Genomic DNA, 15018 nt, shown 5'->3' on the forward strand with positions numbered 1-15018 from the left:
GTCTCTCTCTCTCTCTCTGAAAATACCAAATTCTTTTCTTTTCTTTTTATTTTTTATTTTAATTTTTAACATTGTATTCAATACGGGACTGGCGTCAACCAAAGACTTTGGGAGTGAATTCATGCATTTCCATCTGTTCTTTTTCCGCCAACCAAAGACTTTGGGAGTGAATTCATGCATTTCCATCTGTTCTTTTTCCGCCAACCAAAGACTTTGGGAGTGAATTCATGCATTTCCATCGGTTTGACTATGACCATTGAAGCAAATTGTAATGAATGAAATATAAATGGAGAGAAAAGTAGCCAAAGCAATAGAGAAAAATGAGATAATTAAGAGAATTTAGGGTGGTTTGACTATGACCGTTGAAGCACTCTTCTACCATTGAAATTGTCATGAAGGCTACACCATGCTCTTGTGTTTACAATGAAAATAATATTTATTTATTAATAGTATAAATAATAAAGTGGCACTACACAATATATATATATATATATATATATATATATATATATAAGGTAAATATATCATAAGTCCCTGAGTCAACCCGTCAAAATTAAAAACTCCCTAAATTTTTTTTTCTCGACAATTTACTCATTGGGTCAATCAAAATGTTAATAAACTCCTTACCACCAAATTTGTTTACCAGCTGTTAGACAAATCATTAAAATATTAATTTAATTTTAAAATTTAAATCTAAAAATTAATAAAAATAAAAATAAAAATAAAATTGTAGGGTGGCCAGCGCCACCCCTGGCCACCCCTTCAATTTTTTTTTTTTTCATTTTTAAAATTAAATTAATAAAAAAAATTAATATTTTAGTGAGGTGTCTAACGGCTGTTACAAAAATTTCATGGTAGGGAGTTTATTGGCATTTCGATTGACTCAATGAGTAAATTGCTGAAAAATAAAAAAAAAATAAAAAATAAAAAATAAAAAAACTTAGGTAGACTTTAATTCTGACGGGTTGATTCAAGGACTTATGATATATGTACCCTTATATTTATCTTGATTGTCCACAAGCATTGTCAATCTACTTTGTGAAATCTTGTTTTGTGAGCTTAAAATAGAGTTTTTAGATTCGTTTGAGGGATCTAAAAGTGCGTTTAACACTCAAAAAGTTTGTTTGAAGAAAAAAGTACTCGTTTAGTAAAAAAAATTGAAAGCACTTTTAAGGATCCAAAAATATTAAAAATGGCTAAAACACACTTTGGCAAGCTTAGAAATAAATCTTTTGCCAAAAAATGTTTTTTGACTTAAAAGCTCTATTTCTAAAAAAACAACCACAAACATGTTGTAAGTCTAAAATTAAATCTATTACTCCATAAGTGTGAGGGATTAGTTATATGCATCATATTGTGACTTTCTATGGAAGGATTTGCCGTTTGTGCAAATGGAAGCCCCGTGTAGTGGGATAAATCTGGAAAAAATATGTTTGCTATCTTCTGCCCACCACAGATAAATGTAAGAATTTGGGAGAAAATTATATAAACATAAAAGAAATATTAACCTTTGGCCATTGTTGTTTAAGTACTTGAATTGAATACTTGTTGAATGTTTGCTAAATTCACAATCCTAGAACTTTCAATTCGCAATCCTAGAACCCTCACTTTGTTGGAGAGTGATAGATAATGATTTTTGACCTATATGTTTTTCACGTTAAAGATGTGATTAATGGATATCACAAGCTTGTCTCTTATATAGGCCAAGACCCCTATCCATTTATCTTATGTTGCTTCCTTCCATCAAGGGAGACAACACTTGGTGAAAATAAAACACATTTTCACCTTTAGTAGTTAACTGTACTTTAATTACCCAAAGTTTTTTGTTTAATAAAAACTATATATAATATACTATATACATATAATATATGTGACATGTGGGCTACCTTAAGTCTCCTGATAGAAGATTAATTCTAATATTCTCCCACTTGGCTCACATGACACATTTTAAAATCGTTTGGGTAACTAAAACTGTATATGGCTAAATTGAAGACTACTAAAGCTTTAGTTTCACTTTAAGGAGAGATACAATACACGAATCATGACGGTTATGTTATTATATCAACATTTCCTTCCGTGTATTATAATGTATGAATCTTTAAAAAATAAAATCTGTATATGGTATAATTCTTTATGAATAATTTCCAATAAGTTATTTTGGGTCTAACTGTATTGGAGCAAATACTTTATGTGCACAAAAATAAACATTGTTTTGACAATGAACGAGTACTCTAAATAACAAGAATTTAATCAAGCATAAAATGAGCTTAATAATCCCATGCTCTCTACATGTTTCGAAAATGTCTTTATTGAGAGCCCTTTCGTCATGGGATCTGCAATCATAGAAGTTGTACTTGTATGCTCTATAGAGACTTCTTGTTCCTTAATTCTCTCTCTGACAGCAAGATACTTTATGTCAATATGTTTGGTTTTACTCCCACTTTTGTTATTCTTAAAAAAAAAAAAAGAAAAAAAAAAAAAGAACTGTTGCCAAATTATCATAGTAAATTCGTAACGGCTTGGATATTGAGTCCACAATTTGAAGCCCTGTGATAAAATTTCTTAATCATTTTGCCTATGAAGTCGCTTCAAAGCATGCTATGAACTCTGCCTCCATAGTAGAGGATGCAATTATTGTCTATTTGGTGCTCTTCCATGATATAGTACCTCCAGCCAACATAAAAACATATTTTGAAGTGGACTTTCTAGAGTCTTTACAACCCTCAAAGTCTAAGTCTGAATATCCAATCACTTCTAGATAATCTACATTCTTATAAGTCAACATATGATTCTTGGTTCCTTGTAAATATCTCATAACCTTTTTCGCAGCCTTCCAGTGTTCCATTCCCGGATTATTTTGATATCTTCCTAACATTCCTACTGCATATGCAATGTCAGGTCTTAAACAAACCTGTGCATACATTAAACTGCCAACATCAGATGCATAAGGAATGTTGTCCATTTCTTTCTTTTCCAAAACATTTTTCAGACATTAACTTAAATTGAATGTATCACCCTTCAATATGGGTGCCGCATTGGGTGTACATTCATGCATTCTGAATTTTTCCAAAACTCTTTCAATATAGGCTTTATGAGACAGACCTAACATCTTTTGAGACCTGTCTCTATGAATCTCAATGCATAAGAAGCTTCACCTAAATCCTTCATTTCAAAGTTTTGGGAAAGAAATTGTTTAATGTCATGCAGTAGACCCAAATCATTAGTTGCAAGATATCATCAACATATAGGACTAAGAAAACAAATTTACTCCCAATAAATTTTTGGTATATGCAATTATCCACAATGTTCTCTGCAAATCCAAATGAAGTAATAACATTATGAAATTTTAAATACCATTGACAGCATGCTTGTTTTAGTCCATAAATAGATTTTTTTAACCTGCAGACTAATTGATCATTTTTACCAGAACAAAACCCTTCAGGTTGTTTCATGTACACCTCTTCTTCAAGACTCCCATTCAGGAAAGCCGTTTTCACATCCATCTGATGTAGCTCTAAACAAAATGAGTTACTAATGTCATGATTATTCTAAAGGAATCCTTTTTAGAAATTGGAGAGAAAGTATCATGGCAATCAATACCTTCTCTTTGTATGAATCCCTTCGCTACAAGTTTAGCCTTATATCAATCGATGTTACCATTTGAGTCCTTCTTGATTTTATAAACCCATTTACAACCAATGGCTTTAACTCCTTTAGGTAATTGCACAATTTCCCAAACTTGATTTTTAGCCATGGATTCTATTTCTTCTATCATGGCATTATACCAAAATTTTGAGTTTTCATCACTCATGGCATGTGAAAATGAAATAGGATCATCCTTAGGTCCGACAGCAAAGTCAGATTCTAATAGGTATACATAATAGTCTCCAGAAATGCTTGGCCTCCTTACTCTTGAGGATCTTAATTCTACAGTCTCATCCACATTATGTAGATATTGACTTGCAGACTCCACATTGATATGTTCCTCTTGAGGTGGTGGTAGTTCTTGAATTGATTGTTCTTCAAGGATATCTGGTTGATTTTCCTTCAAAACAATCAACTTATTTTGATTCATGGATGTTGTATCTAAATTCTGTGTTTCCTCCCACTCTATCTTTTGAGGAACATTACTCCCACTAATGTCAAGAGCCTCAATAAATTTTGCATTTCTAGCTTCAACAATTCTAGGCGTATGTGAGGGACAATAAAAATCTATAACCCTTAGAATTTCCTGTATAGCCAATGAAATATCCACTGACTGTTCTCGGATCCAATTTCTTTAATTGTGGATTGTAGACCATAACCTCAACTAGACAACCCCATATATGAAAATGTCTTAAACTAAGTTTCCATCCTTTCCATAACTCAAATGGTGTTTTGGGAACAACCTTAGATGGAACTCTATTTAAGATATATACGGAAGTTTTTAAGGCCTCACTCCACAAAAATAAAGGAAGATCATTATTGCTAAGCATACTTCTTACCATATCCATAAGGGTACGGTTTCGCCTTTCAGCAACACCATTTTGGTAAGGTGAACCAGACATTGTATATTGAGTAATAATCCCTTCTTCTTTGAGAAAATTGGCAAATGGACCCAGTCTTTGCCCTGACTCTGTGTATCTACCATAATATTCTCCACTCCTATCAGATCTTATGATCTTAATTTTCTTTTCTAATTGTCTCTCTACTTCCCTTATATATGTTTTGAAAGCATCTAGTGCTTCAAACTTATTAAAAAGGAGGTAAAGATACATAAACCGTGAATAGTCATCAATAAATAAGATAAAATATCTCTGACCATTCAAACATGGGGTACTAAATGGTCCACAGATGTCAGTGTGTATGATTCCAAGTATTTCTTCACTCCTCTTGGCACCTTTACTGGTCTTGTTGGTCTGCTTTCCTTTTATGCAATCCACACAAGTACCAAAATCTGAAAAATCCAGAGCCTTAAGGACTCCATCATTTATTAGTCTTTTGATTCTCTCTACGGAGATATGTCCCAATCTCCTATGCCATAACTTAGAGGATAACTCATCAATAATGTTACATTTACTGCCAATATCATGCATAGTTAAGAGACTTTGTTCATAAATGGGATCTAAATTTAATTTATATAAACCATTGACTAAGATTCCTGAGCCAACATCTGTAGAGTTTTTAAACAAATAGACATTTGACCCAATAAAATTAAATTCAAACCCCAAAGGTACTAGCTTAGATATAGAAATTAAATTTTTTGAAAATGAAGGAACATAAAAGGTGTTTACAAGGTTTAAAATATATCCATTTTCTAAAACAAGTCTAAAGGTTCCTACAGCCTCGACATGCGAACGCATCCCATTTCTTGAATAGATGCCTTGTTCACTTCCCATCGGTTTCCTTAGGCTGAGAAATCCCTGCATGATATTGACAACGTGAATTGTAGCACCCGAATCAATCCACCATGTATTATGATGAATATCTATGATGTTAGATTCTTTTTGTACTTTGGGCAATCATTCTTTTTGTGCCCCTTTTTCTTACAGAAGAAACATGCATGTTTATTTCCATAAGGCTTGAATGATGCTTGTCCATCCTTCTTCCATTTAATTTCAGCACCTTTTCCCTTTTTCCCTTTGCCCTTTTTATGAGTCACAAAATGTGCACTCTCCAAATTTTCATGTTTCAACCTCTCCTCTTCTTGTACACACATTGTTAGAAGTTCATTAATGGACCACTTTTCCTTATGTGTGTTGTAAGAAATCTTAAATGGTCCATATTCAGCAGGGAGAGAATTGAGTATGAAATGGACAAGGAATGACTCTGAAATCTCAATTTCTAAGGACTTAAGTTGTGCAGCAATGTCCCTCATCTCCATTATGTGCTCACGCACACTCCTAGATTTGTCATGTTTCATAATTGACAACTTGTTCATTAGAGTGCTAGCTAATGCCTTATTAGAACTAACAAATTGTTCTTCAATGGCCTTTAAGTAGTCCTTTACCTTATCACATGGAGGAATTGAACCTCTAATGCTCTTACTAATATGTGACTTAATGAGCATTAGACTTAATCGGTTTGACAGCTTCCACTTTTCATATGTAGTTTTTTCTACTAACAAACTTGTTTCAGTGGGCACGAGTGGTTCCTTCACACGCAATGCAATGTCTAGATCTGTGCACCCTAATGTCAAGTGAATTTTGTCTTTCCAGCCCGAAAAATTATCTCCATTTAAAAATGGAATATGAGAAGATTCATTATTTAAAACAGAAAAAGCAGTAGCTGCAATAACCAAGAATAGGCATTAACGCTTTGAAATAAACACAAACTATAGTATGAATCAACCAATGTCAAATTCATAAACAAATCAAAATCTCCTTGTGGGTAAAGATCACATTATGCATAAGATTTGTTTGTATATCTTCATAATAAGACTAGTAAATTTTATAAATGCTTAAGAAAAATAGATCATGCACCTGTAGGTATTAGGTATCCAATTTTTCTAATATTTTTTTTTACTATCTTATTCTAATTAAGTCATATAAAATGATCACTCCCCTGTAGGGCCAAGTAATCACTATGACAACTTAATTGCAATATGAAATGTCATTATAAAATTTCACATCATTGTGTTTTAAGATGCTGTGGCTATTCTTAATGCACAATAAAAGGCACTTTCCATTATTAAATCTGTAATTTCAGAATGGCATAACACTGTATATATAAATAACTAAATATGTATCAAACCAAAATGACACATTGCCTTGATGGTAAAGCTGGCCATGCAGAATCTCATGTTGTGGGGTTCAAATCCCAATGGCAACTCCTACATTAAAGTAGGTTTTTTTTTTTTTTTTTTTTTAATGGCGCATGTACTAGACGCGCCCAGTACACGAGTGGGCCTACATTCGAGTAGGGAACTTCATCCCCTATCTTCAGCCGGGTCTGAAGAACGGATCTAGGTCGGGTCTCGCCCTAAACGGGTCTAAAAACGGGTTTTCTCATTTTTTATAAAATTTTTGCATTGAAACCCGATTTTATAACATGGTTTTGGTTCAGAATCATCAAGACTACTAATTTATGGGTTTGGAAACATATGAGTATTCAAAAACAATGAAAAGAAATCATCATTTTAAAGAAAAATGGCATGGCAGAAAATCTTAATCTTTTTTTTTTTTTTTTAGGGGAAAATGCAGTTTACCTCCTGAAATTTCAAAAGTTTTTCAATTTTAACCCCAAAGTTCAAAAATTGGCTATCTACCTCCCTGAAGTTTAAAAAATTAGCAATTTAAATCCTCCGTTTAATTTTTCCGTCCAAATGGACGAAAATCTATGAAATTACATCATTACACTTAGGCTTTTTTTAAAAAATTTCCGTCCAATTTAATGGAAATTAGTAACGAAAGGTTTAAATTGCCAATTTTTTAAACTTCAGGGGGTAGATTACCAATTTTTTAACTTTGGAGTTAAAATTAAAAAACCCCTGAAACTTCAGGGGGGTAAACTGCATTTTCCCCCTTTTTTTAACGATTCCAAAATTGTAAAAATATAGTATTTTGCACAATAAAAAACTAGAAGATTAATCTTCTAAAACCACAAAAGCATCATAAACATTAAATTTTAAAGATCCCGCCAAACCATGAAACCATACCCATTATCAAACTTGAAACCCAAAACAAAAATCTCACAACAACCGTAGTCCTAATACAAACATTCAATCATTCTACTAAAATTCAACAGATTGATACTAAACAACATGGCACAGAAGTAGGCTCTGATACCACTAATGTAAGAATTTGGGAGAAAATTATATAAACATAAAAGAAATACTAACCTTTGGCCATTGTTGTTTAAGCACTTGAATTGAATACTTGTTGAATGTTTGCTAAATTCACAATCCCAAAACCCTCAATTTGCAATCCTAGAACCCTCACTTTGTTGGAGAGTGATAGATAATGAGTTTTGGCCTATATGTTTTTCACGTTAAAGATGTGATCAATGGATATCACAGGCTTGTCTTTTATATAGGCCAAGACCCCTATCCATTTATCTTACGTTACTTCCTTCTATCAAGGGAGACAACACTTGGTGAAAATAAAACACATTTTCACATATATTATATGTCACATACATATAATATATGTAACATGTGGGCCACCTTAAGTCTCCTGATAGAAGATTAATTCTAATAATTGACACATACATAAATATGTATATATAAAAAACAAATATATATATATATATATATATATATATATATATAATGCTACAACAACCATTTTAAATAAGAGAAATGAGAGAAACACAACTTTAGCTTAAACTTTTCTCTTATGTGGTCATTTAAAAAAAAAAAAAACAAAATAAATAAAAAATTCTTGAAGTAATAACATCCTATGTGGTTCCTTTTTATTTTTTTAAAATGATCTTTTTCTTTAGAATAATGATCATTTTTAAAAAAAAAAACAAAAAACAAAAAAATGGCAATTTTTATGAAGAAAAAAGCCATTTTTTTTTAATACCAAGTAAAAAAAAAAAAAAAAAAGGACATGTTATTCTTTAGAATTTTTTTTTAATTTTAATTTTTTTTTTAAAAAAAATGATCACATAAGAAAAAAGTTAGGCCAAAGTTGTGTCTTTATCATTCCTCTTTAAATAAATATGTGGTGAGAATGAAATGATGGTCTTTCACCTTTTTGGCTTTACTTTCTATTTTTTCAGTCCAAAAAGAGGGCCAGAAGATGAAGGAAAAATGGTTTGTGAAGCAATACATATTCACAGTGCTAAGATCAGTAAGATGCTAGAAAATTAGTTTAATACTAATAGGCCTCAATAAGAGCTGATCATGGGTACTCCCATATAATACGAGAAACAATTTCTTCCTCCCTACAACAGAAAATGCACATATCATCTTGGACAATTTTTTTCTTTTTGAGATTGACTTTTGTTGGGAGTATATCATGACACGCTCGCCATATAAATACTTTCATTGAATTTAGAACTTCATATTCCATATAATTTTCCAAATTGTTTTCGTGCTATCTCTGTTCCATCCATCCCATAGCAAAGAATCTTGCCTCTCCTTTTCGAGTTATTGGGGTCAAGTCATAGCTATTTGCTATAGATTTTCTTAAAATCATGTGAAAATTGTATTGTAATATATCATAGGATAAAAAATAGGCAAAAATATAAAAAAGCCCCCCAAACTACTAGCCGTTTTCGATTTAGTCCCTTGATGTTCCAAAAGTGATAAAGTAGCCCCCAAAACTACCAAACTATTGCATTTTGACCACTCCGTTAATCAAAACCATCAGTATGGACAGAACTTGGAAATCGACGTCATTTTGTTATGGGTAAGTTACTACAATGCCCTTCTATGAAAAAAAAAATTTGGGAAAAATATAAAAAAAAACCCCCCAAACTATCAGCCGTTTTCATTTTAGCCCCCTAATATTCAGAAAGTGATAAAGTAGTCTCAAAACTACCAAACAGTTGCAAGTTGGCCACTTCGTTAGTCATTACCGTCAAATATGATGAAAAATTTAAAACTATGTAGTTTTGGCAAGGGTAAATTTCCAAAATGCCCTTTTTGAAAAAAAAAAAAAAATCATATTAAAACAAGCAAGCAAACGGCGCCGTTTTGCTTGAAATTAGGGTTTCTTTATACTTACCAAAACGGCCCTGCTTTGGTAAGTGTTAGGAATTAAAAGAAAAAACCTTAGACCCCACACAGGTAACCCAAGAAAAAAACCCCCAACCCCAGTTTATCTCTCTCCCCAAAACTGTCGGCCACCACGTCGTTCTATCTCCGGCAGCCTGTAAATCTTACCCATAACTCAATCTTTTTATTGTATTTCTTGGTATAGCTGTCAGATCGGTATTGTTTATCTACGAACGTGGTTTTTTTGTTTGATTTCTACAATGGGTAAGAATTTTTCGATGGCGCTTGATGTGGTATTTTTGTGTCAAAAAATATCAATAATAAAAATAACCACTCGCAATAGGACGAATCTTTGTAGGATACGGCTATAGAGAGGGTGTCGAACCTCAAGGACTGCAGGGGTTTTACTATCAAAATTTGAAAGATTAAAATTACTTAATTAAAAAGATATTTGATTTGATTTTCTTTAAAACTAAAGTGTATGAAAATAAAAGAGATATAAAATAAGAGAGAAAATGTAGGGTATTGACTTTACCTCTATCCGCACAACAATGGTTAATCATAATTAATCTCAGAAATTCATTATATGTATGTTATAAATAAACAAGAAACTACCTCATTAAAGAATAAGCATAATCTATCTTCGGTTGGCACGAATCGTCCACCTAACCACTAAGATGCGGTACGACCCGTCTTCCCTAGGTATAAATTATCAAATTCTATAACATGATACATATAATCAATGAATAAGTATAACCCATCTTCGGTTGGCACAGACTGTCTACCTAAATTACACTAAACTAGGGTGTAGTACAATCTGTCTTCCCTAGGCATGGCCTATCAAATCCTATTGATCATATGTCAATTAAACCCATTGTATAGCCATCATCCTCATAATCACAGAAAACAAGAATGATTTGAAATCAATAAAAGTAAAATACTTTTTAAGACAAGAGAAGAATTTCACAAATATTGATATTGGAATTTAAGAACAATTGAATTTAATAATTAAGAACATAAATCAATTGTAGCAATCCTCATAGTTATACAATCAACATGCATAAATTGAAAATCTAGAAATTAAATACAATCAAACCATTGTGCTTGGATAGGGTTACATCAACACCCCACAAAGGAGTTTAGCCGCTCATGATCTTCTAAGCACTAAGGACAAATTTCTGATTTCTAGCTCTAGGAGGCGGTGTCTCTTTTTTACAATGTTTAAAGCCCTATTTATAGGGATTAGGAGAACCCTAAAAACCCTAGAAATCCTTAGAAAACCGTAATTCAATCTCCCAGTCGGATTGGGAGACCTAGAAAAATTTTCCTTCTCAATTTCGGAGTCTGTTTTGCCTCTGGCGCCCGTGTGCGCTCGAGCGCACTGTAGCTGTGCTCGAGCGTACTGTAGCTATCGTAACTCCGCTACAGTAATTGCTACAGTACCCGTGCTACAGTAATTTTGCTACAGTAACTTTAATTGCATTTTGAGCCCAAAATCAATGATTTTCTTGTATCTTTATTAAACACCTGAAAACACAAAAACAAAACAAAATCAAACAAATAACAACACTAAGGAATTAACATATGCAAATTAAGGGGCTTGAATGTGCAACATTCGGTGCTTATCAGCGCTTCGTAGCCACTGGATGGTGTGGCCGGCGGTGATGGATGGTGGTGGAAGGGGTAGCCTGTTTTGAGAGAGAGAGAGAGAGGGGGCGTTGCCTTTTTTTTTTTTTCACTTGAGGGAGAAGGTTGCTGGAGATTGAGCGATGTGGTGGCCGGCGGTTTGGGGGAGAGAGATAAATTGGGGTTGGGGGTTTTTTCTACGTAGGGTCTAAGTTTTTTTCTTTTAATTTCTAACACTTACCAAAACGGCGCCGTTTTGGTAGGTGTAAGGAAACCCTAATTTCAAGCAAAACGGCGCCTTTTTGCGTGCTTGTTTTAATATGATTTTTTTTTTTCTAAAATGGCATTTTTGTAACTTACCCTTGTCAAAACGACGTTGTTTGGAATTTTCCATCATATTTGACAGTAATGACTAAAAGAGCGACCAAATTGCAACTGTTTCGTAGTTGGGAGACTACTTTATCACTTTTTGAACATTAGGGGGCTAAAATGAAAACTGCTGGTAGTTTGGAGAGCTTTTTATATTTTTCTCCAATTTTTTTTTTCATAAAAGGGCATTGTAGTAACTTACCCATAACAAAACAACGTCGTTTTGCAGTTTCCATCCAAACTAACGGTTTTGACTAACGGAGTGGCCAAAATGCAATAGTTTGGTAGTTTGGGGGGCAACTTTATCACTTTTGGAATATTAGGGGGCTAAATCGAAAACGACTAATAGTTTGGGAGGTTTTTTATATTTTTCCCTAAAAAATAAGTTTTTGTATTTTTTTTTTCTTTTCCTCATGTCTGCACCAAGTTTCTTTCCCCTCATAAAGAGAGAGAAAATAGAAAAATGCACGTGTTAATTAGAAGTCAGATGAAAGTTGTATTAATAATAAGGGTTAAATACTCTTTTGCCCCTATGATTTAAATACTTTATTTTTTCTCCCTTAAGGTTTCATTTTTATTACAGGAGATGCATGTGGTTTTCATAAAGACCGAGATGGTACTTTTGTTAAAATTTCATCCAAAATTTAACGGAATGCCATGCCAGCACCAATCAAAAATTGTTATGTATCATATAATTAATTTTTTCTTTCAAAAAAATATTTTAAAAAAAAAAATTAAAAAGATTGAAAAATTATATTTTTTGAAAAAAAATTTGGAGGTGGCTACGTGGCCATAGGGGGGGTGGCCTGGCCACTCCATTTGGTCGCCACCCCCACGTTCAGATGGGGGTGGCAAGGCCACCTCTAAGGAGCCCAAGGGGTGGCCGAAACCACCCCCGGCCAGTGGGTTTGCAGGTGGTTTCGGCCACCCCCACGGCCGGATGGGGGTGGCCTGGTGGCCAAAGGGGGTGGAATGGCGTGGCCACCCTCAATTTTTTTTTTGAAAAAATATAATTTTTTAGTCCTTTTATTTTTTTTAAAAAAAATTAATTACATGACACGAGGCAATTTTTGAATGGTGTTGACGTGACGTTTTGTTAAGTTTTGAATAAATTAACAGAGGTACTATCTTCGTCTTTATGAAAGCCACAAGTACCTCCTGTGATAAAAATGAAACCCTAAAAAAAAAATTAAAAAAAAAAGTATTTAAACCTAGGAGACAAAAAGAGTATTTAACCCTAATAATAATACTAATTTCACTCTCCCACAAACAATTGGAGGAAGAATTTTTTTTTTTTTTTTTTAGATTTAAAATTGTTTTGATAGACCCAACATCGAAAGTGTTTTTTGAGCTTTGCAGCATACTTAGTTCTAAGGGGGAAAAAAGAAATTAAGAAGGATAAAAAAATAATAATGATTATATGAAAGAAATAAAAATACGGAAATAATAAGATAGTAACACAGAGATTTACGTGGTTCGGTTTATGATCTATATCCACAAGATTAAGCCCTAATAAGATTGCATTAAGCTCTTATTCATCTGAGTAATATTTACAATATAACATGCTTCTATTAGGAGAGTCATATTGGATACAAATAAACTTCTACTCTAACTAGATAAGTTAGGTGATAGTCTTTAACTATTCACTGTAACTCAGTGATAATCTTCAAGTGTGACTCAGTGATATTGTTCAACTGTAAGTGAGTAATAGTCTTAAATTGTGATTATTATTCTCACAACAATTCATGATCTAGCAAAAGCAGCAATAAAATAAGTTATAGATAAAGTTTGGATTGAAGAAATTCCAGAAGGCATCCGTAATGTTGTAATATTAGAGCTACGTGCTCTAGGCATGTAGAGCTTTGTGCTCTTTTGTTCGAGCTATTACACTCGTATTAGATATTCGATCAGTTTATGAATGAAGTTCGAAATTGTTACAAAAATAAAATAAAAAAATTCTACTTAGTTAATGCAGTGCTTTCCATTCATGATTTCAAATTATATTTTAGATGTTGATTTATGTACAAATGTATAAAAACTACAATATTCATAAATAAAATCAACATCCAGACGTTGACTGTTTGATTGTAGGGGTGCATGATGATTCTCTTTCTCTTGGACCCATCCTGACCCTTCGTTGATCCGTCCGCGTGTTACAGTGGAGAGCTGGGAAAGTGTGGACGTGGTACAGTGGACCTGATAAAATGCTATCCGAACTAAATTTTTCATAAATCCGTTAGTTGGAATTTCCTACAAAAATTTAATAAAATAAAAATAATATATTTCTTATATGTTAATGATATGAGTAAAGATATAAGAAAGATTTGAGTCCATTTAAATGCGATGTGACATTTTAAATTATTAATATATTAAAATTCAATAATGATCATCTTAAATTTAATGGTGATTTCAAAAGTCACGTCATGTTTGGAAGGACTCGAGGAGGACTCTCCTTATATCATTACTCGAAGGACAGAAATTTCCTTCAAATCAGTCTCAAAGAGGTATCCTCTAATCTGTTTAAAATAGTGCCAAGTGTTTATAAATATTTAAAAAGTTAATCTAAATTAGTAAGCTAATTGACGTAGAAATGAACTTAGAAACAAAAAGGGGAGTACTAGGGAGCTAAATAAATGAACTTAGAAAAATTTTCAAATTGATGTAGCAGACCGTAAGTGACAGACAAAGGAAAGAGAATTGCATTTTTTTTAAAAAAATTTAAAAACCCTTGTCAGGTCAGTTTGAAAATTTTTTTGAGTTCATTTATTTAACTCCTTAGCACTTCTCAAACAGAAAATAAAAATACACCATCTAAAAAACATATATATATATATATATATAAACAATTTAAAGCACAAACATTTTTAAAATATCAAAATATTTTTCACAAAACCAAAATAAAGAAAACACTTTTCAAAATTATTATCAAACGTATCAGACTGTCGTGTGATTGCCAATAAATAAAACAAGTTGGTAGCCCAATAGTTATATATGCTCCATCATTCTTTCTCCATTCAAGCTTAGGAATGGAGTTTTGTTGTTCATAAAAAAAAGAGAAGAAAAAATTATTATTAAACAAAAAACTTATAAATATTTCTTCAAGATTAAATTGGGTTATAGTTTTACTTGAAATCATTTTACGCTGAAACAAATAGAACTTACATTAGAATTGAATCAAACTATAATCGATCTTAATCTTGTAAGAATATTTATAGGTTCTTTGTTTAATAATACTTTTTTCTACCTTTTTTTTTTAATAATAAAAGTATTAATGAATAGTAAAAAAACAAAAAATACTTAAAACTACTTTCATCTTTATATTACGTTATAATAGTTTTTTTTTTCTTAATAATAATAATAAAAAATATGAAGAAATAAAA

The sequence above is a fragment of the Corylus avellana genome, chromosome 9, assembly GCF_965113065.1.
Source record: "Corylus avellana chromosome 9, dhCorAvel1.hap1.2, whole genome shotgun sequence".
NCBI classification, from domain to species: Eukaryota; Viridiplantae; Streptophyta; class Magnoliopsida; order Fagales; family Betulaceae; genus Corylus; species Corylus avellana.